Genomic DNA, 26,873 nt, shown 5'->3' on the forward strand with positions numbered 1-26,873 from the left:
GTTTGCCATGTAGGAATGAGAGGGAGGAATTATGGTGTTCGTCACAGTTGTAGAAGCAGGATCACTACTTCGGAGATTGCAAGAGAAAAGTTCGCTGTCCACGGGATGTAGGTGAAATTCAGAAATGTTTTGAGGTTGAAAAAAAAAAGGCAATAACAAAGGCCGACTATTCAAAACTTGCAGCAACTCTTGCGAATTTTTTGACTAGGTAAGAACAGAAAAATCAAGCGAAGAGTCGATAGCATTAATGAAGTGATGAATCCTATTACCAATGAGGAAGTCGATAATTTTCCAAGAATGTTCGAACGTCTAGCCGAATTGTTAAGAAATGAAACGTCGAGATTTTGTTGAACATGACATTCTACAAAGGAAAAGAGCCCTCAAAGGATAATGGAAAAGGAAAGGGCCAAGAATAATTATTAGTTATATTCATTCTTGCACTCTAGTTTTGTTGTTGGGTTTGTAATGTCATGAGAGGGTGGAAAAAAATAGAAGAACCCTACAATTTTCATTTTCAATGATTGCCATGAGGGGCCTCTTTTTTATTTGTATCATATCATGTGGACCGCTTTTGATGTCAACTCGGCCACCTTGGTTCTCTTTATGTACAATTTTTCATAAATGAAGAACGCAAGCCTTGAACCAATGTCATTTCCATGCTCTAATTTATGGTTGGACATTTATTTATTTAAATTAGTGATCGACATTCTGTATATGTATGCTGTTGCATTTATTGGAGTCACAAGATTCACAACTTAAATGTTGGTTGATCCCATGACTGCAAATCGAAAACGAGTGAGCTAAGGGCATGCAAAAGGCTCAGAAAAATGAATATTATGCACTGAAAAACAAATCTTGTTTCTTGGGAAACTGAAAAACTAGTCATGAGAGAGTTGATGAATTATAGATGTTACATATAAAATCTGGTATTGGAATTTACTATACCCTTCCAGCATCTACAAAATAAGTTGTCCTGATTGAGCTTATTAAGAATTCAAATGAGACAAACATATACAGAATAACCTCTTCTTCACTGGTATGAAAAGAAGAACTTCATCCATGCATTCAAACAAAAAGCTAACTGTTACTGAACTAAGAAATATTGGTAACTAAAAGGTTGAATACATCTTTCATGTAAAACTTCACAGCAAAACCGCGAGGATCTCTAAGACTTTATGCTAATGATTAAGTTCTTTTCTAATTGGAATCACAAGATTCATAACTTTATGCTAATGGTTAAGACAGATGACCAGAAAGCATGATGAAATGAAGGTAGATTTGTAATAGCAGAAGCAACATTACCCAAAAGCAATGGCGTGTTGAAAAATCTTCAACAGCAATACCAAGGATGGTCTTTGAAATACTTAAAAATAGAACAGCTTAAATGAAGGCAGATTTGTTAAAATTCCAAAATTACATCACATGGAAGAACAAAACTTAAATGTCTTCAATCAGCTAGTTCCAACCAATCTCCCATAGCTTTTAGTCTCCTAGATATTCTTGTAGCTCCAAGAAATACCCTCACTGCTCTACAGTCTTCTTCCTCTTCCAGTTAGCATTTAGCCAGGGCCACCTTGTTGGGAAAAATGTGGATAGTAGTATGGAACCGAATCACATATTGTAGAATATGAACATATGCACACGCATACTACAAAATCTAATGAAAATGGAAAGATTTAAACATGTGTAAACCTTGAGAAGTAATTATGAGATTTGTTGACGTTGGATGGACCAAACTCGAGGCTGGCAAGTGTTGCGGGTAAGTATGACTTTCTGCATCGCCCTACATCGAACAAGAACTCAATTATTAGTATCAAACAAATAATGATAATAAACTAAATCACTAAATATACTAACCACCAATAGTTGTGAATACGAAAAAGGTGTCTGTATTAAATATGGTGAGATGCTTGAACGATGGATGCAACCAATGGCGTGTTACTATGACTCAACATTTGCCTCTTTCCTTTGGTAGTAGTCTACACGTAAATATGTAGTACATAAATGTTGTAGTGGAATATTGTTTACATTAACAAAAAGAATGACCAACATACCTTTGCTTTCTTTGAAGAGGACTCCAACGGACATTTTTTTCCGAAGCTTCTTTTGTGCGCCCTTTCTCTTAGTTGTTATAGGATCGCGTATGCACCCGCTTGCATCATCCTTGGATTCATTGCACTGAGAGGTGAACTGTCTACCAACATGTGAAATGATATTACTCCCACTATCTGACTTTATCGTGAGTGCTCTTGTTTTTTATTAATTATCCACTCCTTTATCACATGGGACCGCACTTCATCATCGGTAGCGAGGTTTGCAACCTCCACAAACACTAAACACATATCGTTGTATTTCAACTATTCAGGAGTACTAACAAAACCATCGTAGCTCATTGCGACCCTGGTATGTGCTCTAGATACATCTCTCCTCCACCACCATAGTATATACCTCTTAGGCAATGATGTGACATCATTACGAATCAACACCACGATAGCATGCTGAAACAGAATTCTCTGAAACTCAAACAAGTGGCAACTGCAAACAATTTTACAGATATTTATCTGAAATGGGGATGAAGAACTTTTTTTATTTTTATATCGTTCATCACACATGACAACCTCTCATATTTCGTAAGTCATCCCTGTAGTAACATCTGTAATAGATATGATGTCACAATAAACCTTCTCAATGAGTTCCACTTGAACTTCGAAATGGTATAACTCTTTTGATACTGCTTCTCCATTTCGAACTTTGTTATACACGGTACCATTTACAAGTATGATTTGAAGTCAGCTTGGAACTCCTTCTCAACCTTGCTCCTCAGTGCTTATTCATATTGCTCGACAAACTCTTAAACGAGGTCTTCGAATGAACATACCCATCGAAGAAGGCATTTACACTCTCACTACGCTGAGTTGTCGACATTCCCGCCCAAAATGTGGTCTTTAAATAGCAAGGAACCAGTGACCTCTATTATCGAACAGTCCCAATAACCAATCATTACTATGCAAGTCATACGCGTTGATCATCGCTCTCCAACCTTCTTCAAATTCTTAAACAAACTACGAATCATACACTAATCCATGTATGCTCAAAAAAATTGAAGCCTTATCAACGTGGTATCTACATTTTTCTAACAATTGCATTTTGCACGACCCTATCTTGATTGGTAATGATTCTATGGGGAGCTTTTCTATATATGTACTAAAGTCGTGTCCTAAATAGCTACACAAAAGTATCCGTGCCCTCATTAGACAACAACTAGAACGGAGCAGTGTTGATTGTCGTGATGATTAACACCAACAAAAAGGGTGAAAGGCATATCGTACTTTTTAGTTAAGTAAGTGGTGTCAAATGTGATATTGTCACCGAACTCCTTGTACGCTTATCGAGGTCTATTAACTGCCCAAAATACATCCCTCAGTCGAGACTCATTGTCCAAATCTATATTGAAGTAAAATACTGAGCATTGGGCTTGCATCTTGGAAAAGTAGGACTGCATTGTTGCGGCATCTCCTCCTCCAACTCTTAATTATCTCACTTGTTCAATATAATTTCAACAATCATTTTCCACGCAAGTAATATTTTCATATCTAGCTGCTTCAACAATTACGAAGTTGTAGCTTTTGTGCAACGGAATTTCTGCCATATCATTTACTTCCACGTCAATAAAGTTTCAATATTTTCTATGACAAATGAATTGGTGTATGATTCTCAGTCTGTTGAAGAGTTTGAATGAGGTTGGGAAATGATGATCGAAACGTTTAATTTGCATGATAATGATTAGTTGTTGGGACTATAAAAGAATAAAGGCCATTGGGTTTCTTGCTATTTATAAACCACTTTTTGGGCAAAGATATCAAGAACTCAACACAGTAAGAGTATAAATGCCTTCTTCGATGGCTATGTAAATTCAAAGTGTAACATCCCGAAAATTTTACAATAAAAATTTATTTATTCCGCATATTATATTTTCTTATTTTGAAAGTTGAGGGATTAAGATGAAATATATTTTTAAATTCTTATATTCTTTGGGTTTAATATTTGGATTTGGATAGAATGATGATAAGTATATTAATATTATACTCGTTGGATAGCTCATTTAATTATACATTTTAAACTAGAGAAAAAGTCGATTCGGATAAGCTAGCTTCAAGATATTACAGTTTGAATAAATTACAAAAAACTAGTTTTTTTTTTTTCAACTTAATTAATCTTGGATTGATAGTGAGCTGCAATGTGTAAGTAGATAAGGCAGTTTTCTTTTATTGTTTATTAGTTTTGATTTTTTTTTCGGAGATTGATAGATGGCTGCCACGTGTATTTGGATAGAGATAGTGGGGTTTTTTTTTTTTTTTTAATTGAATAAGATGATATTATAGTACAATTTGACTAGATTTTTTGTTGCATGGTATAAGATTTTGGCTTATCACATGTTCTAGATAAACCCAATCAACATGTACGTATTTTTTTTTTTTTTTTACAATTTCAGTTTATTGGGGAATCTGTCCTATTTATATACTGCAAAGTCAGGTGGTAAGCACACATTATTTCCAATAGAAAGCTATTCTTTATTCCTATTATATAACACAAATTTGCCAACAAGCCATTGTTTTATCAGAAACCAAAACAACCCATTTCATGTCAATTCATTTGGAAATATTTGTGAAATCAAAATAGTGTGCATCAATTGAATGTGGTAGCAGAGAGACGTAGAAAAATATTTTGAGTGTGCCTTCAGATTTTTGTCAAAACGAGGTAGGATATTATGTGCAAGTTGGTTGTCCTTGCAATATTTTAATTTTTTCTACGTGATTTATTTCATGAAATGCTGATTGACCTGCGGGTCCAAATGAAATGAAATGTGAGATCTCCTTCGGGTCTTCTTAAATGCGTTAAAAGTATTCGATTGATCATCAATTTCTCTTGATGAAATGATTGTATGAAATGTTATAAATTCATGTTTTAAAAGTTATTACAATTTTTGGACGCACATATCGTACTGAATATAAAATTACTCATTTCTTCAATTTTAACATTTCAGGTCAGATCGATCGACGTTGGTGGTGGCTTAGTGGTGCGTGGGCTACCAAGTAAAATTTTTTATAAAAATATTTAAACATAATTCAGTTAGGACATTTTGCATTTTTTATTTATTCCCATTTAATGTACTATATTACGTGACATTATGTTTTTATTCAGTATTTGAGTATTAAATAAATTAGGAGTTTTAAACTTTTAATTTTATTTTCCGCTTGATGTATGATTATGGAATGATATCGATAACACATCAAAATTTAAGTCTATAAAATTTCGGTGCGTTACAGTATAGTATCAGAGCCCAGAGTTATAAATCGATTCTGTAGACTTTGTAAAAAAAAAAAATATGATTTTACGAAAAAGGAATAGAGTACTGAGTTCTCGTTATAAGGATCTATTCTTAAATTACTCACCTCTCTTGCTTATATGTGCCAAAAACATAATGAACAATGACTGAATTTGGGAAATATTGAGTTGAAATAAGGTACGAGATTTTTAAAATTATTTTATTAAATTGAATTCAAATGCAATCATTATATTTCAATTGATTGACATTAAAATAATGATTTTATACTTCATACTATGCCAATGTCATCTTTCTTTCTTTCTTTCTTTCTTTTTTTTTTCTTTTTTTCTTTTCTTTTTTTTTTTTTTTTTTTTGCAAGTGCATATGCATATATATGTTGTATATATGAAGTTTGTATGTATGTATGTATGCATGCGTAGCGTGTGATGTGTACATATGAGGCATGTGTGTGTAAGTATACATACATGTGGTTGGGTGTAAATTTGTACAGCATAATTATACATGTTTTATAATTTTACTAAATTATGTAGTAGTAGGAAATTATTATTTTAATAACTATTAAATTGAATTATAACAACATTTTTCACCGTGAATAGTACCACTGTTCACGTGAAAGGTAAATAAAAGAAATTATGATTGTGATTATTTCAAATGAATGTTTATAGATATGATTATGCATGTTCACGTGAAAGGTAAATAAAATAAAATCAAAATTGATTGTTTATTTCAGATGATTATTTCAAATGAATGTTTATATATATATATGATAGTTTATATGAGAATTGGATTAATTTAAATTGTTATGTGCATTAAATGTGTATATAGCTAACTTTAACTTTACATGTTATTTATTAATTATTAATAATTTCCTTAAGATATAATTTTAAGGATGGGATGTAAAGTTTTTATTAAAATTCTTAAATATGTAAGACTTTGAAAGTTTCTTGGCACGTAGCATTCTCCAATCAACTACCATCTGACGGACCGAAGGTATTGCATAATATGTTTTATTTAAATTTTTAATTTTGAGCATGAGATATACATCCTTATATTTAATTTGAGAAATGGTGGGAATGAAATGAAATGTTGTATACTAGTATGAATTGTAGCATGACGTTAAATATATTTGCTTCCATTTATGAATTATTTTCTCACATACTTTTACCTTTTGATAGAAGTATAACATTTTATATTATCTTAGTAATGAATCATGCAGGCATTACGGGCAATGTATTATCACCACTAATAAAATATGAAGCATAATTGGACTTGGCTTGTATGTGACAGTCATGGCTAGAATTAGAGAGACCACTAGAAAGATAACGACTTGTAGAATTGTTCTAAACCATAGGACTGCAGTTATCCAAGCCTACGAGAATTATGAGGCAAACTCAACTCACATACTTATTGAGCATGTGGAGGAAGTCTTCGCTAGATGGGCTGCGGCAAGGGGCTTAGTACATGAGATTACATCCCTTCAAGTTGTTGACAATTTTATCCATACATTGTCCCCTCAATGGGGAGACATAGGCATTGCGGTTAGGGATAAAATGCGAGAGGGTAACCCTCCAGAGCACCAGAAAAGGATCGAGTTTGATTTGTAATGTGAAACTTTTCTAGATAGGTGAATTTCTACTCTCGAGTCCGAACCCGAGGAAGACCCTGATGAAGACCTAGAACAGGAGCCAAATTGTGAACCTAATTTAGAGCCAGAGGACGAGCCAGAGCATGTACCAAGACCAGAGCCAAAACTAGACTCTAAGATTGAGTCATGTATATATTTGGATGATGAAGCCCCTTCGTCTAAGCTTCGTAGGATTCGAAATGTTTGGACAACCGAAGATGAAAACTATCAACCTAGAGATAGTTTAGTTTAGATAAATAATTTCTCCTCCTCCAAAAAAAAAAAAAAAAAAAGTAATCAGTACTTGAACTACATTTTAGAAAATAAAAGATCCGATATTTAGTTACGTACCCGTACTCGAGTCCGAGGATCATAGAGCACAGCCTTCAAATTGAAGATGGATCATATACTTGAACACCAATACTCCACATCTATTTTAAGTCTTCTATGAGTGATTCTGGATGCACATCTATATCATTTCCATGTTGCTTTGGACCTAGAATTAATAAAGTTAATAATAAATTTTCCTCAAGACGTGCATATCCAAGGAGGGAGATTATATATAACTAATATCACTGGCCAACAATTATACCTAGAACTAGGTCACCAAAGGTCGAAAATCCATTGGGAGAAGGCGAATCCTAAGTTCTCATGAGTTTGATGCAAAACAAGGCCATTTTTTGATCAATTCTCTCCCAAGCTATTGAATAAACTAAATGACACATTTTTCCATCTTGACTTTTGTGATTTGAGTGCCATATTAGTTGTTCTGCCTTATCAAGTGACCTAATCATTCTTCTAAATCATGTCTCCAAATTCTCTAGATCCATTCTAAACAAACAATTAGTTACACATGCATGGATGTTCTCATACCCAAAATCAAAGGTGTTCAATAACCTTTTTGTTGAACTGCAAGAATCGAGAAGGGCATTCCCATGTGATAGCATATCTCGGATAATATCAAGAAGTTCACTGAAATCCTTGTCAAATATACCATATGTAACTTTATGCTTATATAAGACAACAATAGCAGATATCCTTTATATACTTCATGCAACCAAGATATAAAGGAATTTCAATGCCCTCATATAAATTTGAAAAAGTCTCTCTCTCTATCTTCATTCTTAGGTTCTAAAATATTGTCACCATAATAAAATGTATGTCTGTACATCATACATGTATCTAGATTTTCTACATCTTGAGAAAGCAATGATACTACATTCGATTTTTCCCCATGAAACAACCAGGTAGTAGACGTAGATCAAATGCCCATACATTATATCAAGATGTTGGTGGAATAGGTTTTTGCAACATTCCCTGCATTGGCTTGCACCATACTGATATGCCTCTGAAACTTTATAAAAAAAATGCTAAATATATCATTTAAAAAACATTTATGGACATATTTTAAGATAGTCTAAATTTAAAAGGACAAGATAACATTGATAAGTGTACCCAATCTTTATACATGATAATCTACCAACATTATTAAGATATAAACTATTATAACGCAGTAAAAATCAATTATATTAGGACATCATAGAAATCAGATTCCAATTAGGTAAGTCATTTTGACAATAAAAGTTTCACACAAACTATAATTACAAAAAATTAATACAAGCCTCGATTAAAAGAGACAAAATTGAAATAGTCACGAACCTCTTCGATACATTTCAACACTACTGCAATCTGCTGAGAAATTGAAAGAGAACTTGGTTAACAATTGCAGCAAATGAACAAGAAAAGGAAAATATTAAATTTATGAAGACATTAAATAATTCTACTTTTAAAGATTGCAACTCCAAAATTTTAAAATTGATGACATTTGAGGTTTGTGTACACATTCTTCTCTTCTCATTCAACAAGTCATAAAAAAAAAAAATAATAATAATAAAATAAAATTTCGAGAGTTTTTTAATGTGTTCAATGTGAATTGATTATGAAGATGTAGTCATAGCAAGAATATGACCATAAAGAGAAATAATTAAGGAAGGAGTGAGGGAAAGAATCAGTAATTTCCGTTGTGATGATGGTGTGAAGATCCATAATTACAAAGGAAAACAAGCAACAAATTCATTCGAACAACAGAAGCATGTGTTTACATAACTACTATTGATACCAGTCCAAGATATTGACTGCGTAGCCTTGCAAGCCAAGGCGAGCACATGGATGCAATATGGTATTTAAGTCTAACACAATTTCAAGATAGGAATTTGTTGTACAAAGATCCATTGTATGAAATAATTAAGGTTGAATCAATATCCTGTTATCTTGGATCTAACATATGGTTCAGATCCTAAAAGGTTGAGTGATCATATGACTTTTCGTAGAGCTATAAAACATATTGCTTTTGTCCACACTAAATAATAATGGCCCTGTGCACATTTCAAAAATGTTTAAAAACAGGATTTCTCATTACATATCAGATAATAAGTATAAAGGAGACCTGACATCTCCATACTTAAGTTGCATAACATTGACAGAAATGTAAACACAGAAAAGGCGAGATGCAAGAAAGAAAATAATATGTAGGCACACACACTAATTTCTGGGAAATTTTTACTCACATAGGCGGTATGGCTAATGTAAAACCTTCTTCCATAAATTATGAATTTTAAGCAGATGTGGCCAACACTCCATTAATGTTCATTTAACAGAGACAGATATTAAATTTCTCTTAGACAAGTAAAAAGCCTAGAATTATCACTCTATCCCATATCTCCATGCTTAAATTCAAAGAAATATCATTAAAAACCAATATGCAAAGTTCCAATGTCAAAAAGTTGCTCAAATTTTGAGATGTCAATCTATTTCAATGTTTAGTTCACTAAGTGGAAAAACATTATCCTATATAGTATTAGTAATACCCACGAGCTCTCATCCCAATGCCAACAGCCTAACTTCTTTTAGAAAGAATAATAGTAGCTTAAGGTTAACACTCCCTAATTGCATGTTTGGCAAGCAATACAAATTGAAAAAGACGGTAAGGGACGGGCAGGGCATGACAAGACATTATAATATACCACCATTTGCCTCCTGAAATTTGCCATGTACATCAGAAACTTCTTTACACAGTAAATCCTGAGAAATGATCGTGTCAGTTTCTTGCTTTGCAAAATTCACTTAAATTTATAAGGCTATTCCCATCATATGATGATATCATATAGAGTGCCTACTTTTCATCCTTCCAGGTGACTTTGAGGCATTAATATCATCAGAGCCACCAACAGAAAGCAATTTTTTTCTGCTCTCCGCCAAAAGTGCATACAATCCTGGTAACTTTCTCATATTTATACCAGTTGGGGTTTTCATCAAGAAGACTCATATCATTTGAATCACGACTTCCACTAACATTTGTGGCAGGAATGGAGGATATAGAAACCGGCTTCTTAACTAAAGTCAATTTCATGAAACTTCCTACATTCTCATTCTTAGAGTTTTCTCTTCAAATGAGAGATTAACACCTGTTAGGGTCTTGAAGTCTACCTCTGATCTAGTAAGACTACGAATATGCATGAAAATTGCAGTTGAATCCATTGTAACATCATGATTATCATCTAAGGCTGCAGAGTCAGACAACTGGCCTTGCCTTATAAAACTGGTATATCACTCACTCAACATACTTTCAAGTTTAATGTTACAAAAAATAATTTCTCTTACAAATCATAATGTTACAAAAAGGTCAAGTCTTGTCGGCATCAAACACTCTCTAATAAAAATTTTCTTAGACTAATCGGTTGTATAAAACCAGAATTCAGCACCGAAAGCTTAAATGAGATGAGAAAAAGAGTGGCAGTACATGACAAGTAATGAACATCTTCTTAAGTTCCATAAAGTCAAATACAAGATTAACGGGGTGAAAGAAATTGAAAAACGTGAGGGATAACTCAAAACTGTTGAATTGTAGCCATTCAAATACTGAAAGAAATCATAAAGCTAAAGGAAAACATAAAATTTATAGTTACATGTCAAAAGAAAATCTACAGTATCTACCTACATAGCCTTCTCCAAGATTATATTGCACCAAAATCAAAAGATTGATGATACATAATATGATTTCGAGAAAACCATAAGGTTTATTTGGGTAGATTTTAATGAGCTTGAAAAGGGGAAACGGGAAAAAGTTTGAGTGGAAAGGGCAAAAGGGTCTGGGTCGGCTATTCAATTGCAATTAACGGGTAATTGATAACGATGTCAATGCCGGTGAAATCTGGAAACGAGATGGGGTAATTTTAAAAATGAAACGGTGTTCAATTGTTAATATTACCACAGTGGCCCATTGAGTATTAAAACATAAAAATACCCTTATACAATTACAAAAGAAGATTTTATTTAAAAGATATTATTACCCTCTTGTTAACAAATTAAAATCAAACACTTCTCACTTAAAATATCAAAATCAGCAAACTTCTCATATCTGTTTACTCCAATATAGATAAAAATATTTTCATCTTTCATCTGCTTCAACCTCAAGATCTGAAAAATTCATCGAACGTTGTAGTTGAAATTTTTTTATATCAATCTCATCAGATCGGTAAATTTATAATACGCACATTTAATTTTGTTTTCGTTAATTTATTTTACGTTTGCATAGATAAAATTTATTTCGACATATAATATTAATGTAGATAGTTTTTTTAATATATCTGTGAAAAATTTAAGCATTTGACGAGAAAAAATTCATCTACATTAATACTGAAAAATTAATCTGTAAAAGTTTGATGTGTTTATTCTGTCGGACAGTCGAATTTGAACTGCCAACTGTCCAGTTAACTATTGAAAAAACCCAGCTAGATAGCCAGAAAATAACAGTCGGCTGTTTATAATTTTTTTTATTTCCTTCAATATTTTCTTGTAATTAAAAATTCTTTTTTGTCATACAGATATGGTTGTAGTTCCAGTTTGTTACTTTGGTGATTTCAAATTGGACGAAAGAGATCGATGGGTATGGAAATGAACGAGTGATAAACGTGGTGGTATTCCAATTTTCATAACAGAAATAACAACGTATGCAGAATTCTATAATGTTTTACAGGACAAACAAAATGTCGATCTCTCTCTGTATGACATGGAATTGAAATTTAAATTCAACGATTAGGAAGTTCCGAGTCCACCTATGACTATTTTTTCTAATGTCGAAGTGAATTATCTATTTGAAATGAACAATAGGCACTTGACTCCTATTTGCATGACTTTTGTGAGGAAGGATATCGTCGAAAGTGAACAAGTAGATTCAGATGGAGGGGATCACAATGCTAATGATTTTTGGGATACCGTCCAGATAGCTCGTGAAGATGATGTAATTATTTCAGAGACAGTTACTCACAGAATTCTGTCCATAGTTCACGACAATGAATGTGAAAATGCAAATTCTTTTACAGACGAGGATTTGATCGCTTTATCCCGACAGAGACATGAACGGGGTGGGATATCAGGGGCTGGATCAAGTGGACCATCCTCTAACTCCTCATATGTGGTTCCCGATAGTGAGGATTTGTATGTCGAGAAACTGTTTGAAATGAAAAAAATTTGCAGGAAGCTGTGCACCTAATTGCATTGAAATATAACTTTGAGTTCAAAGTGAAAAAATCGAAAAAATTGTTGTTGACAATCGCCTGCGTAGATAACAGTTGTTGGCGTTTGCGAGCGACGAAGATGAATACGAATGAGTGCTTTGTAGTTCGCAAGTACAAACAGGAACATACTTGTTAAGTGGGATTACGTCGAAATGATCACCGGCAAGCCGAGTTTGATTTATTGGTCGAAAGATAATGCACAAAATCAAGATCCACGTACAATCTACAGACATCAGACATCATTAACGACATCCATCAAGAGTACCGAGTAGTCTTGAGCTACTAGAAGGCCTGGAAGGCCAAGGAATGTGCATTTGAGGATTTAATGGGCTCTGCAGAGGAAAGTTATGCTAAATTGGCCAGGTATTACCATAACATGAAGAAAAGTAATCCTGGCTCGGAATTTTTTATTGAAACGGAGGGTGGAAATTGCTTCAAATTCTTCTTTATGGCTCTTGGACAATGCATTCGGGAATTTCGAAATGCAATGCGACCCCTAATTCTAGTTGATGACACAACACTGAAATCTTAATATCAAGGCAAGTTGATTATTGCTACATTTCAAAATACCAACATCCAAATTTACTCTCTTGTATTCAGCATAGTCGATAGTAAGAATGACCTGTCAATGCGGTGGTTATTCACAAAGTTAAGGGAAGTAATCGGGGAAGTAGAGAACCTTGCATTTGTATCAGATCGGGGATAGCCTTTAATGAATGGTATCGTTGAAGTTTTTCCAGATGCATATCATGGGTATTTCATGTACCATATTCAAAGCAATCTGATCAGGCATCAGGGCAAATGTATCGTTTCATTGTTTAGGAGAGCGACTGAATCCTATAGTGTTGAAGAGTGTAATAAGTTCATTGTTGAAATATGAAGTATATCATTCTATGCATGGGATTATCTAACGAAAATGGGGATTGAACATTGGGCGCGCTCATTTTCTCCAGGACGTCAATACAACATGATGATATCAAACAACACGGAGTCTCTTAATGCATTATTCAAGAAGGATCGAGAATTACCCATCCTTGCACTGATTGAGAATATCCATACCAAGCTCCAGCAGTAGTTTTCACGATCGACGTGCAAAATCACAGAATTGCACGAGTGTGCTAGCTTGGGGCCCCGCGCAAGAGGAAAAGCTATTCAAAACTGCAGAACTTGCGAGACAGTTGAATGTCGAGTCACTAGACAAATCGCGCTTCTCAGTGGAATGTGCATGTAATACGACATATATGGTGGACTTGACTAATAACACATGCACTTGTAAAAAATTTCAATTTGAGACTTTTCCATGGGAGCATGCAATCGCGATTGCTATGTATCGAGGATTTGCAGCTACAACAGTGTGCTCTCATTACTACACGACTGATTACTGGAAAGCTGCCTACGCTGAGACAATATTTTCTCTGTCGAATGAAACTGAATGGGAAGTCCCCAACCATATTCGTCCATTCAATACATTGTTGCCACCTCTCATTGAACCACATGGTTCTGGACGCCCAAGTACGTCTAGAATACTATTTATCGGAGAATTTCCTCAACCGTGTAGATACAGCCGGTGCAAATTAGTAGGGCATACTTGCCAATATTGTATAAGTCATGTTCCTCTAAATGATAATTAAATCATTTGGTAATATTGTCCATCTAAATTAAATAGTGTTTGCATTTATCCTACGATATTTCAAAGGCCATCGTAGTTAATAATCATTTAATAATCCATTACAGTGTGTTACAAACATTTCATAAGTACAACAATTACAGTGTTTATAATTATTTCGTAATTACAAAAAATTACAACTAATAATTACAATAAATCTATGGATCACCATTAAAGTAGAATAAGTCGCACGTCAACTTATTTTGCCAACTCTGTATCCAGGATTGGTTGATTTCATCAACCTTATGTGCTACACTAAAAAATTCGATATACTTTATTGCAAAAATGGCATAATCGCCCCTACAAATGAACAATAATGAGTTTGATTAGTACTCTGCAGCAAAAAAAATTAAGTATTAAATTTTAAAAATTTTAGAACCACTTACGATATTGTCTGCCTCATCGTGGTCGTGTCCCGCACGACGACTAATATGTCCTTCACAATCAATCCCGCCTGTCTAGCCATCATAGAGACAAAAACAGCAATGGACTCCAGATTTTGCTCAAACTGACCCTGTGTCGGATATGAATTATCGGGGTCGTACACATAGATAGTAGACTCAGCGAATACGATCTCCAAGGCTATGCAATGAAGATTCACAATCACTGGTATGTACATATGTGTACAACCCTCACATGGCTTCCTCTCAACACGTGGCCACATCCCTGTGGTCCACTCGAGCATGTAGTTGGGCACCGCGTACTCCTTGCTGGCATATTGGAGCGACTGGTACTCAATGTCAACATTTCGTCCGAACTCCAAATTCAGTATGACTTGGCCAGGATTGTTAAATGACCCCAGATATCTTTGAACCCGATCATGCAACAAGTCCATGGCCAGGTCGATATGTTGCATTAAAAAATAGCAATACGAAAGGGAGTTATTTCATTGCATAAACAAATAATGATATACAATTCATAAAAAATAACAGTATGACTACTTTACTTACATCGTCGGCAAGCCAAACTCCTGAAGTGATGATATCGTGGAACCACTTATAAGTATCGGAGATCGTCATAGTACCGATCGTACGACTGGTCCTGACAAAAGAAACAGAGAAATGTTAAAAAAGCGTATACGAGAAACGATCACTAGTATGTACTAATATCACTAATATCATGAATACTAACCTGGATAATATTCTTCTCCACTCCGTCTCGAACGCGTTCCACTTGACATGGTCCACCTCCCGAAATAGGTTGGGGATCGTCCCATCGACGAACCTCCTCCTCTTTGTCTTAGCCGTGAAGGGAGAGACAATGTACTATGACAGCACTCTCGGCCTCTTGCCTACCACTAGCTCCGGCACGTCAACAACACACTTTTTCGCCCCAGTCACAGCAATCGTCCTTTCCTCGCCCATCTCAGGCATCGTCCCCTCCTCCGCCCTGACAATCGCTACCTCCTCCACGTTCACCTCCTCCTTTGTCTCCGTTGTCGCCACCTCCTCGACCATAGATCCCGTCCCCGATCCACCCACATCAACACCACCTCCTCGACCCCCTCATCCGCCATCGTCAGCACTACCTCCTCGATCGTTGCTCCCGTTCTCAACAAGGCCACCCCCTCGTCCTTTCTCGGGTCCACCCTATCCTCTGTGGACTGAAAAAAGGAGTCACATGCATTCTCCGACCACGATTGTGTGTAACCCCTATCTCTATCCTCTCGATCACCCCTAGTCGTCACCTCCGCCACCCCATCGTCTGCTTGCTATATCACCTCGAAGTGCTATCATCTCATCATGAAGGTCCCCTAAATGCCCGCGCAACACTCTAACATCATCAGCTATATCCTCGACCCTCCCTATCAACTGGCGTCCCAGATCGTCGACCCACTCCACCATATCTCGACGCAGCGCGTCAACCTCCTCTGATATAACCTCCCCTAATATAACTCCTGTCAGCTCTCAACGCAACGTGCCGACCTCTTGCACCATAAATCTAGTCATGCAATGATATAGATCATCAGAATAATCACCCTGAGGGGGAGGAAGTGATACCGACGGCAGAGGTGATGCCCTCAACGGAGGTGATGCAGTCGGCGGAGGTAATGCCCGATCAACTGGCTCGCGGTCTTGCACAAACTTACATATTATTAACTTATTGAATAATTGTTAACTCATACAAAATATTAATCAATAATTCACTTTCCCAGTCCCGATCAGGGATCGAATTAGGGATGTAAACGAGTCGCGAGCCTAAAGTTTCGGCTCGGGCTCAGCTCGATTAAAATAGCCGAGCTTTTTTGAGAGCTCGAGCCGGGCCGAACAAAAGTTCGGCTAAAAAAATAGGCTAGGCCCGAGCTTTTGCTCAGGCTTTTTCCGGGTCGAGCCGGGCAGGCTCGTTTTCTCCCATTTTTTTCTCTAAGCTGCTGCCTTCAGGCAGCAGTTTTGCCTCAAATTTTTTTTTAAAAAGCTCGCGAGCTCACGGGCCAGCTTGGGCAAAGCCCATGTCCCCAAAATGGGGCTCGGGTCTACCGAGCCCTGAGCTGAGTTACGGGCGGTCTAAGCCGACGAGCCCGATTGCCATCCCTAGATCGAATTGGACATCTGGTCGTCTTGGGCTTGCGAAACCGCTATTTCATGCACAAGACCCCGCGCTTCCTCCTCCATCGTTGGCGTCAAATGAGTTATTACTTTAAGTTGACATATTGACATTTTAAAAAGATAAAATCATGTAATGAGATTATAAACTATGTACAATATAAATCACAAATTTATAATACTCACATGAGGGTCGTCGAGAAGAGCCGATAATTGTTTTCCAGTGGGACATTCCTTCGCTTGGGATGCTCACCAATGGTGCATTCGGGACAGCGTGCCTCCTCTAACCGCGCAAAGAGGGTACCCAATATGGAGATGGTCACGTACGCCCAGACCTGCAATACATAAATTAGTACATACAAATTCAATAGAAAAAATATTTTAACATTCATTGTGTTAATCATTTACCTACAACGCTAAGGGAAATTCGTACGTGTAGTACTTTCACACGGGCCCCTTGGGCTTCGAGGGTGATCTGGTGAAGATGTGGATGGTGTTCTCGAAATATCGGTAGCCCCATGGATGGCTGTTGAAGTGCTCTATGTCGTCAACGATCTCCAGGTGGAAAAGGTCGATCGCAGTCTTCTTATAGTAACATCGTATCACGCTCTCAATGATGTAGACTAGACCTAACTTCAGTCTGTCCAACATCTCGTCACACCTCCTAATCACGTCCATCAGCTGAGGCAGAACTACCGTCCCCTGTCCTTGGAAGTAAGTGTCCTGTAACCTATTTTTTTTCTAAGTCCCGTCGCTAGCTGCCTCATGGCCTGTAATCTTCAATCCAGTCAGCAGGGCAAACTCGAATAAGGAAAAGCTAACGACTTTGCCCTCGAGGTCGAAGTAGAGGGCATCGCCGTCCACTGGACTCAGCAACCAACATAGAAGAGCATCGATCATCTTACCCAAATACTGCAACTCTCTCATAGGGTATAGAGGCCACAGAAAGGATTGACGTAGCATATCTGCTTGCTGGTTGTCCAGCAGCTCCAAGATCTAGGGGAAACTGTCAAAGTTATGGTCCCAGTAACTTTGTCTGGCATTTGTCTCAGCTCTGCATCCAGATTATAATCCATCCTGCAAAAAGTGAATCTGAATATTAGAATGGTACATGAAATGATGGAATGAAGCATAATAACCCAAAATTAAGCAAATCGAATCGTAACTACTATACGCAAGACATAGATTCATGAAAAAAATTTCTCTCTTACCAAAAATTAATATTGTGAATTTTTAACCGTGTTATCGAAAATTAGTAATTACCATAAAAATTAAAATTAAAATAACAAAATAAAAAATAAAATGGAAATTAAAATTACAATTACAATTAAATTTAAAATAAAATGTTAATATTAGAATTAAAAAGGTAATTTGAAAATTAATTTTAAAATAACAAATTTCTTTAAATTAAAATTATAACTATAATGAAAATTTAAATTTAAATTTAAATTTAAAATAAAATTACAATTACAATTAAAATTCGAATTCAAAAAGTAATTTTAAAATAAAAAATTTCTTAAAATTAAAATTAAAATTTAAAATAAAATTACCATTACAATTAAATTTAAAATAAAAATTTAAAATTAGAATTAAAAAATTTATTTTAAAATTTATTTTAAAATAACAAATTTCTTTACATTAAAATTATAACTAAAATGAAAATTTAAATTTAAAATTAAATTAAATCAAAAATTAAAAATTAGAAATTAGAATTAAAAATTTAATTTGAAATTAATTTTAAAATAACAAATTTCTTTCGATTAAAATTATAATTAAAAAATGTAAATTTAAAATAAAATTACAATTAAATTTAACATGAAAAGTTGAAATTAGAATTAAAAAGTAATTTGAAAATTAATTTTAAAATAACAAATTTCTTTAGATTAAAATTATGACTAAAATGAAAATTTAAATTTAAAATAAAATTAAAAATTAAAATTAAATTAAAAATAAAAAGTTAAAATTAGGATTAAAAAATTATTTTGAAAATAAATTCTAAAATAACAAATTTCTTTAAATTAAAATTAAAATTTAAAATAAAAATCAAAATTCAATTTCAAATAAAGAGTTAAAATTTGAATTAAAAAAATAATTTTAGAATAACAAATTTCTTTAAATTTGATCAAGAAAAAAAATATTTAATTAAAAATTCCAAACATTTAATGATTTAAATTAATTTAGAAAATTAAAAAAAAACCGGCTATTAACAGTTGGTCGACTGTTAACGGCCACCTGTCAACAAATTTTGCTCCTCTCGTCGAAATCCACCATTTCTGGTGAGTTGGAGCTCCCCACACAATCATACATTTTATCTATACGTAAATCTAGCCTAAATCATGCCTTTTATAGCAAAAAAATAATATTCCAACCAATAATCTAATTAAAATTCAACAAACCCAATAATCTAAACATAACTCCACAAAAACTGACATTTACAACTGTTAATAGTCGACTGTCGAAAGTTTTTTGGTGAGGGAGATGTCTGAACGGCTAACTGTCAATGAAACTGATTTCTTGTCCAAACTGTCGAGAGAGAGAGAGAGAAAGATGGAGGGGTATTTTTGAAAAAGTGTCTTTAAATTGTGTTTTCGTTTTTTTTTTTAAATCAGTCAAAGACCAATGTAGAAATAAGGGTGGGTCAAATAGCTATTTTCACTTATTTCCTCAAACGAGATCGAGGACTAAGGCAAAGAAAGAAGAAAGATGAACCAAAAGGAAAAGGAATTGATTAGGTATAACAATTCCAACGGTCAAAATAAAAAAATCGTGGCTAATCGAATTGAACCTGATTAGAAAAATTGAATCGATGGTGTAATAGGGATGGATATGATATTTGATTTTAATGATCCGATTTTGGGTGGGACGGGTATGGTATTTACGCAGTAGACTCGCCCCAAATTGATTATAAGTTAAACTTTTTTTCTTTCTTTCTTTCTTTTTTTTTTTTTTTTTTTTTTTTTTTTTTTTTTTTTTTTATATGAAGTACCCATTAAAAGAATTAAAAGAAAAGGGCAATTGGACTTTCCATTATTATTTCTATGAATGAAGATTGAATATGAATTGAAGTTGAAGCTTTTGAGTTATTGTGTAGGAATCAAGTTTGATGCATAAGGATCAAGGGACAAGATATTGTTTAGTATTGTTATATTGATAATATTGTTTGTTAAATTTGAATTTTTCATTTGGGAATTGGGATATTGTTTGTATTTTCATTTGAGATGTTATTTGCTAAATTGACTTAGTATTTTTTTTTATTTGTGTTATATGAGAATTAATTTGAGAATATATCAACTGTGAATTGTAATAATAAAAATTAGCTTGAGTATTGTGCAATGTGATTATATGATTTGTGAAAATTGAAAATTGAAAATGAGGAATTGGGGAATTTATAATTTGCAATAAATTAGTGTTGGGAATTGAAAATTGAAACTCAAATTATATTTTAAAATTAATTTTAATTCTAATACAGATTATGGAATTATTTTTTCAATTGATGTCCCAACCTAATTCTTGTAGTGGTGCATCTAATCCCATAACTATTTTTAGTCGAGCAAATGATTTATTAAGCATTGATAATACAAAGAAGTCTCATGTATCATTTATTTTATATTATTTCGAATTGTATTGTATAGTAATTTGATATATATATACGATTTTTACGTTTTAGTGTATTTACATATAGATTGAATAATTTTTAATATTATTTAATTTGATATCAATAAATGACATCGTTATACGGTCGTTGACTATTAACGGTCAATGATTATCGACCGTCCTAGTTGGGTCAAAGTCCTAGATTTGCCTCTATTCGTGGTTATTAACCAACTGAACCAAACCGAACCGATTTACATAATTATGGTATGGCCAAAAAATTGATAGGTCAGTGATGATTTTGACCGAACTGACCCTGAACTAAATCGTTGCCAACTCTAGAATTGATCCAATAGTTATCGATCCTTAATTGTTTATTAAAATTTAAAATGTAGAGTTTTGATCATCAAACTTAGATCCATATATTTAGATCCTGTTTGAGTCCCATTATTTGGGAAAAAATTCGTAAACAGTGATTTGATATCATTTCAGCCACACATTTTTCAATAAAATAATATTACTTGCAAATCCAAAATTTTTCCTTATTTTTTAATCATGCATTTTTCATCAATCTATTGTTTCAAAATACATTTTTTAAAAATAAGGTGGCTCAAACACACTTTTAATTGCTCACTAAGTTTTAAAATGTTGAATTTTGGCCACTGAACTTTGAAAAATGTTGTACGTTATTCACTAGCATAACTTCCGTCTCAAATCTCTAACGAAATTGGTGACGTGGCTGATGAAATACACACATGGCACCTCATCACACTGTTAAACTTAGAGATGGTCGAATTTCGGCCACTAAATTTTAAAAAATGTCTTTTTTTTTACTGATAACTGAACTTTGAAGTGATCGAATTTTGACCACTAAACTTTGAAAAACATCAAATTTTAACAACTAAACTTTAAAAAACGTCTTCTATTACTTACTAAAAATTTTGATTTAACCACAAATTTGTACAATAAAATATTTTACATGTAAACTCAAAATTTTTCCCAACTTTTTATCCACACATTTGTTGACATATAGTCGACTTCATTCACAATGTTTTGATCATAACAAACAAGAGTAATTTTATTTCTAACAAATTCTTTTGAATGATGATAGTTTAATGTTCAAATCAATCAAGTATTATCGAACTTCAAATGAAGATCAAAGTGGAAGCTAAGCATTCGAGTCAAATTATTTTAGACAAAACTTAAAAGATAAATGCCAAAAAAGATCAAGATCAAGAGTATAAGAGATGACATCAAAAGATCAAGACGAGAAGTTTAAACTTCGGAGCAAAGACTTAATTTCTTAGACAAATATAAAGGTACTAACGCTTTGATATTTGACAATGAATAGTTAAACTCAAAATCTTTTTATACATTAAAAATAATTTGTGTGCACTAAAAATCATTCAAGTGCAACGTTTTGATCAAAAATAAAAATAACTTTTAAAAACGATATTTGGACTTTAAAGACATTTTTATCATGAAAATTTAGTTAAATTTTTTTTCCCCAAAAGTCCATGCACTTCAAAACTTTCAAATTGAAATAAACGAGGCCAAAACATAAAAAGATCACACTGCGGGGTAGTCAACGCCCAGAGAGGCAGTTGATCGGATTCCCTCCAACGGTCCAGAATTTGATTGTCCTGACTTTTGATTTTTACTGTACAAACGACTATATTGGTCTTTCGGATAAGAGGAGGTCGACTAGACGAGTCTATTGCAAATACAGATTTTCTCACATTTTGGACTCTACAAATATCCTCACTTCTTGCATTTATTTCATCACTTCTAAAAGCATTAAATTGATATACTTTTAAGCTTTAACTTTTGTTCCCTATTCTTTATTTTATCTCTATCAACTCATTTACTTTTGAAGTTTTTTTTGATTGAATCTATTTTAGAAAATCATTTCATTTATCAAAGTTTTTTAAACCTAACACTTGAACTTCATTTATAGCTATTCATTAAAGTGTTTACTTACTTCTCTCCTTTGTATACAACTTTGAATATATCTTTATTGTGGGAGAATATTTCTTTTGTAAAGTTTACTCTTGATTGAATTATGGGTCGTATTGAGGTCCTAAGCTTAACGGCTGTAAAAGGATCGGGCTTATTAGTTGTAAGTCACCGAAAGCATTGTAAGGGTTGGATTACACCATAAGTTAATCAAATTATAGTGAAAAAGGCATTGCTCGTGACGGAGAGCTTAGTAACAAGGGATGTAGATCATTGCTTTCGATCGAACATCCATATCACATCGTTTGCGCCTTCTATTCTCTTTACTTATTATTCTTCATTATCTTGCTTATTATTTTATTTATTAATTGCTTAAACTTTCATTTAGTTTTGAAAAAGATTTAAACTCGAGGTGTGAGTTTCATTCCGGCGGAGTTGGTCATGACACGGACAACTGCTATGCCCCCTCTTGGTTAGTCGTTCTTGAGCTTTCAACATTTTTCAAAAAAAATCACTATTTCTAGAACTTTTTTTTTTAATAATGACCATCAAACTGGGCTAAAATTCATTTTTAAAAAAATCGGATTTAATTTAATCTACATCATATCTCATCTGAATCGTCCCATCTATCCTCCTGATGAGAGGTTTGGTTTTAAACCCTGGTTCGAACAGGAGGAGTACGCCATACTAATGTGCCTTGGATGATCCACATCTCAAGGTCAGGCGTCGATGAGCACATTGAACTATCTATGTGGCTAAGAGCCCTCACAGCCCAGGCACAACGATGCAATTATCAAGGCACATTCTATCATTGAGCTAATAGCCCGTCGTTCGAGCCTCTCACTGGGGGCCCGCTATGCCAAAAGCGAGAGAAACCCCATCCATCTCTTTTCTTTTTTCGCCCACATGTCGCCACATGGGGGGACTTGGGAATGTAAAAAAAGAGATTCTATCAACTTGTTCCGACCTAGGATAATAAGCTTATGAGTTTGGTCTTACTTCAACGTCGAGAAATGAAAGAAGACTTCCATCTCCAAGTTTAACTTAGACGTAGCTCACTTCTTTTTGTTTTGGGTGTGAAGTAGTGTCAAACCAAAATACCCAACAAGCATTAGCTCTTCCTCAAAAGGAGGTGATCCAGCCACACCTTCCAGTACGGCTACCTTGTTACGACTTCACTCCAGTCACTAGCCCTGCTTTCTGCATCCCTCCTTGCCGTTAAGGTAACGACTTTAGGCATAGCCAGCTCTCATAGTATGACAGGCGGTGTGTATAAGGTTCGGGAACAAATTCACCGTCGTATAGCTGACTGGTGATTACTAGCAATTGCGGCTTCATGCAGGCGAGTTGCAGCCTGCAATCGAAACTTTGCAATAAATATATTGTTTTTTTCATTGTAATTAGTAGTCACTTCTACATAGTTTTGCAAGCATTGTTATACCAAGAGGAATGATTACTCAATTACACAGTAGTTATATTTAAACTTTTTTTTTTTTTAAGAATTTGAAGCTATTTTCATCATTATACTTGAATTGTACAACGAAACACACAGTGAATTTGTTTGTTGTTAAACAAAATTAAATCCAAAATTTAACAATGCATTTTAATTAAATCCAAATTTATTGTGACTATAGAAGACATTTTTCAAAGTTTTGTGGTAAAAACTCGACCATACTTAGTGAATGTTGAGGTGGTCGAATTTTGCCTATTAAACTTTGAGATGGTTGAATTTTGATCATTAAAATTTGAGATGATCGAGTTTTTAAATAATGATTTTTTGCAAAATGTGTGGTTAAAAAGTTAGGAAAAATTTTGAGTTTACATGTAAAATATTTTTACTATATAGATGTGTGATTAATCCAAATTTATAGTGAACAATAGAAAATATTTTCTAAAGTTTAGTGGCCTAAGTTTAACATTTTTCAAAGTTTAGTGGTCAAAATTCGATCACCTCAAAATTCAGTGAGCACTAGAAGACATTTTTTCAAAATTTAGTGGCAATATTTGACCATTTCAAAGTTTAATGGTATGAAGGGACACCACGTGTGCATTTCGTCGGTCATGTCACCAATTCCATTAGAGGTTTGATACGGAAATTATGCTAATGAGTAATGTACAATATTTTCCAAAGTTCAATGGTCAAAATTCGAGATTTTAAATTTTAGTGAGCAATTGAAGATAAGGACCTAAGTTTAGTAACAAAAACTCGACATTTTAAATTTTAGTAAGCAATCGAAGACATAGACCTAAGTTTAGTGACTATTGGAATAATTAACTTCAGGAAGAAAATGTGGAAACCTTCGGAAGTGAAAAAAGGAAAGGAAATTTATCTTTATTGGAAAATCGTTGATCTAATGAATACATATGAAAGACTAATGTTTGTGAAAATTTCACGAGCATCTGGGGTCTTTGACAAATAATAAATTTAGAGAGTGGATAGTATTGTTCTATAGGGAATAAATTTCCATTCAAATTTGTTAGTTTTGTACTAAATTTGAATTATGCTAAAGTGATTTTAATTTATAATTACTATATTGAAAAACTAAGGTTTGTACCAAATTATGGATAATTGTATTGAATTTGGAGCCGTCTATTACTATCTATTTCACTTCTTGATTTTTAATTTAGTCTTATTCATGCATTCTTGACAATCGATAATGTTAATGTATTTAACTTTCTTTTTTAAGATAAATCAATTTTATTATAATTACTACCAAAGCCTATTCCTGTTATAAATTCGAATGAATAGAATACATTAAATTTCAAATCATCTATAATATTACACACGTGACATTATTATTCCTAATATCTATTGCAAATATGTTAATTTTGCCGCTTTATAAACTTATTACTAGTCTTCCAATACTGTAACAAGTAACTAATTATCCAATTGTTAGCTAAATAATTAAATAATACAATAAGATTGCAAAATTAATCAAGAAATGCAGGATATACTAAATTACTATTCTTGAATTAAAATAAGTAAACAATAGGGTTCATCTTCATCTAATACAAAAATGGATCTAACCTAGTTAGATTTTGTATAAATTACAAGAAAAATAATGAAAAAATATCACTAGGATCATAAAATCTTGATCTTCAATTCCAAGATTGAATTCATCATATTTTTGATGTAATTGGCTTTCAATTCTTACTAAGGTTTGATCTCCTCAAAATATATAAATTGACCTTTTTCTTCTTAATAAGTTTGATGACATGATATGATATTTAGAGCGTTCAAACAGTTCTTTTTTTATTTGCCAATTTTGTATTTATAGGAACCAAAATCATGAATAAATTAAACCCAATTAGAAATCTTAATTAACTCCAAAAATTGCATAATTGGCCCTGAGATTACTCAGCGCACCCGTATCATTGAGTTGCTCGGACCCATGCCATGATGATGAATAGTTCTTGAGTTGAAAAGAGGCAGCCGATCTCCATGCTCACAAGCGTCGAGCTTCCAAGATGTGCAATTCAGTCCCCAAATTTGTATAGTGTTCAATTTGAGTCCATTTTTGAGATAATTTCATGCAATTTTGACCCTTTATATTCCAACTGCTTCTAATTGAGCCCAAGCCTTCTCGAATTGTTGATCTTACATTCGAAACAACTATTGAAAGTGTGTGCAATTTAGTCCCAAACTATGAATTCATTCATTCTTCACCCTCTTCTCTTTTCTTTCTTTTTTTTTTCGTGAAATTTACCCAATTTGCTTCGAGCTTTACCTAATAAATACAATTAACACATAATTAAGTTATAATTTATTAAAATTAACGGCAATTGGTTTCATTTAACGGCTCCGATAAGTGTATAACAAATTAGAAGAAATTTAATATTAAGAGAAAATATCTCATTGGATTTTTATTTGATTAAAAAATGTTCTAAATAATAACTAAAATTTAGATACTGACTTTAAGATAATTAAAAAATACTGATACGTAAATGAATATAAAATATAAATCAAATTTGTATAAATTAAATCTAAACTAACCATACATTCACTTTTCATCAATTCTCCAATAAAGAGCAAGAACAACTAGACAGCTTTGCCTCTAGAGACCTCGACGGCAATGCAATCTCCTTCATCTGCAAATGAAAAGGTTTCAAAAGAATAAAACCCATGTACATGCACATATTTATTAGAGATTGTGCAAATATTGGATAGTTTTATGTTTAATTTTACCAGTTGCACTGCCTTCAGTACCTAAGTTGTAATGACCAGCCTCTGTACTCAAATTGTTAGTTTACGTACTGTCCGCTCTGAGAGAGCCTAACCCATTTACCCTCGTTAATTTTTGTCGTGTTCCCAAATTTCGAACCTATTATATTTCCCTTAAGAGAGATTTAAGTTGAATCTTGGTATCAATTTGTTTCAAACATATGACATTTTTCTTAAGAGAGACTTAAGTTGAGTCTATTTTAAAGGAAATGTCATAGGTTCGAAACCTAGATACACGAAAAGAAATCAATGAGGGGTTAGATGGTTTATGCTCTTCCAGAGAGGATAGTACATAAGCTAATGACTTATGTTGATATGTCAAGCCATTCCAAAAATACTCATTTCTTA

At 33.6% G+C, this 26,873-nt stretch overlaps 1 long non-coding RNA gene across 3 annotated transcripts; it reads right to left on the reverse strand.

The window, feature by feature from the left end:
* Positions 1-1,262: 1,262 nt before the first annotated feature.
* On the reverse strand, positions 1,263-11,188 carry LOC111396103. Of its 3 annotated transcripts, XR_002702944.1 has the most exons (5): positions 10,965-11,188; positions 8,631-8,663; positions 7,323-7,467; positions 1,693-1,783; positions 1,263-1,573 (listed from the first exon to the last, which is right to left on the reverse strand). It is a non-coding gene; the product is annotated as an uncharacterized LOC111396103 (long non-coding RNA). The 3 variants fall into 3 exon arrangements; XR_002702945.1 differs by lacking the exon at positions 7,323-7,467; XR_002702943.1 differs by lacking the exons at positions 7,323-7,467; positions 8,631-8,663; positions 10,965-11,188 and adding exons at positions 1,858-1,979; positions 2,055-5,673.
* Between the last annotated feature and the right edge of the window lie 15,685 nt (positions 11,189-26,873).

Source organism: Olea europaea, chromosome 6 (assembly GCF_002742605.1).
Source record: "Olea europaea var. sylvestris chromosome 6, O_europaea_v1, whole genome shotgun sequence".
In the NCBI taxonomy this organism is placed as follows: domain Eukaryota; kingdom Viridiplantae; phylum Streptophyta; class Magnoliopsida; order Lamiales; family Oleaceae; genus Olea; species Olea europaea.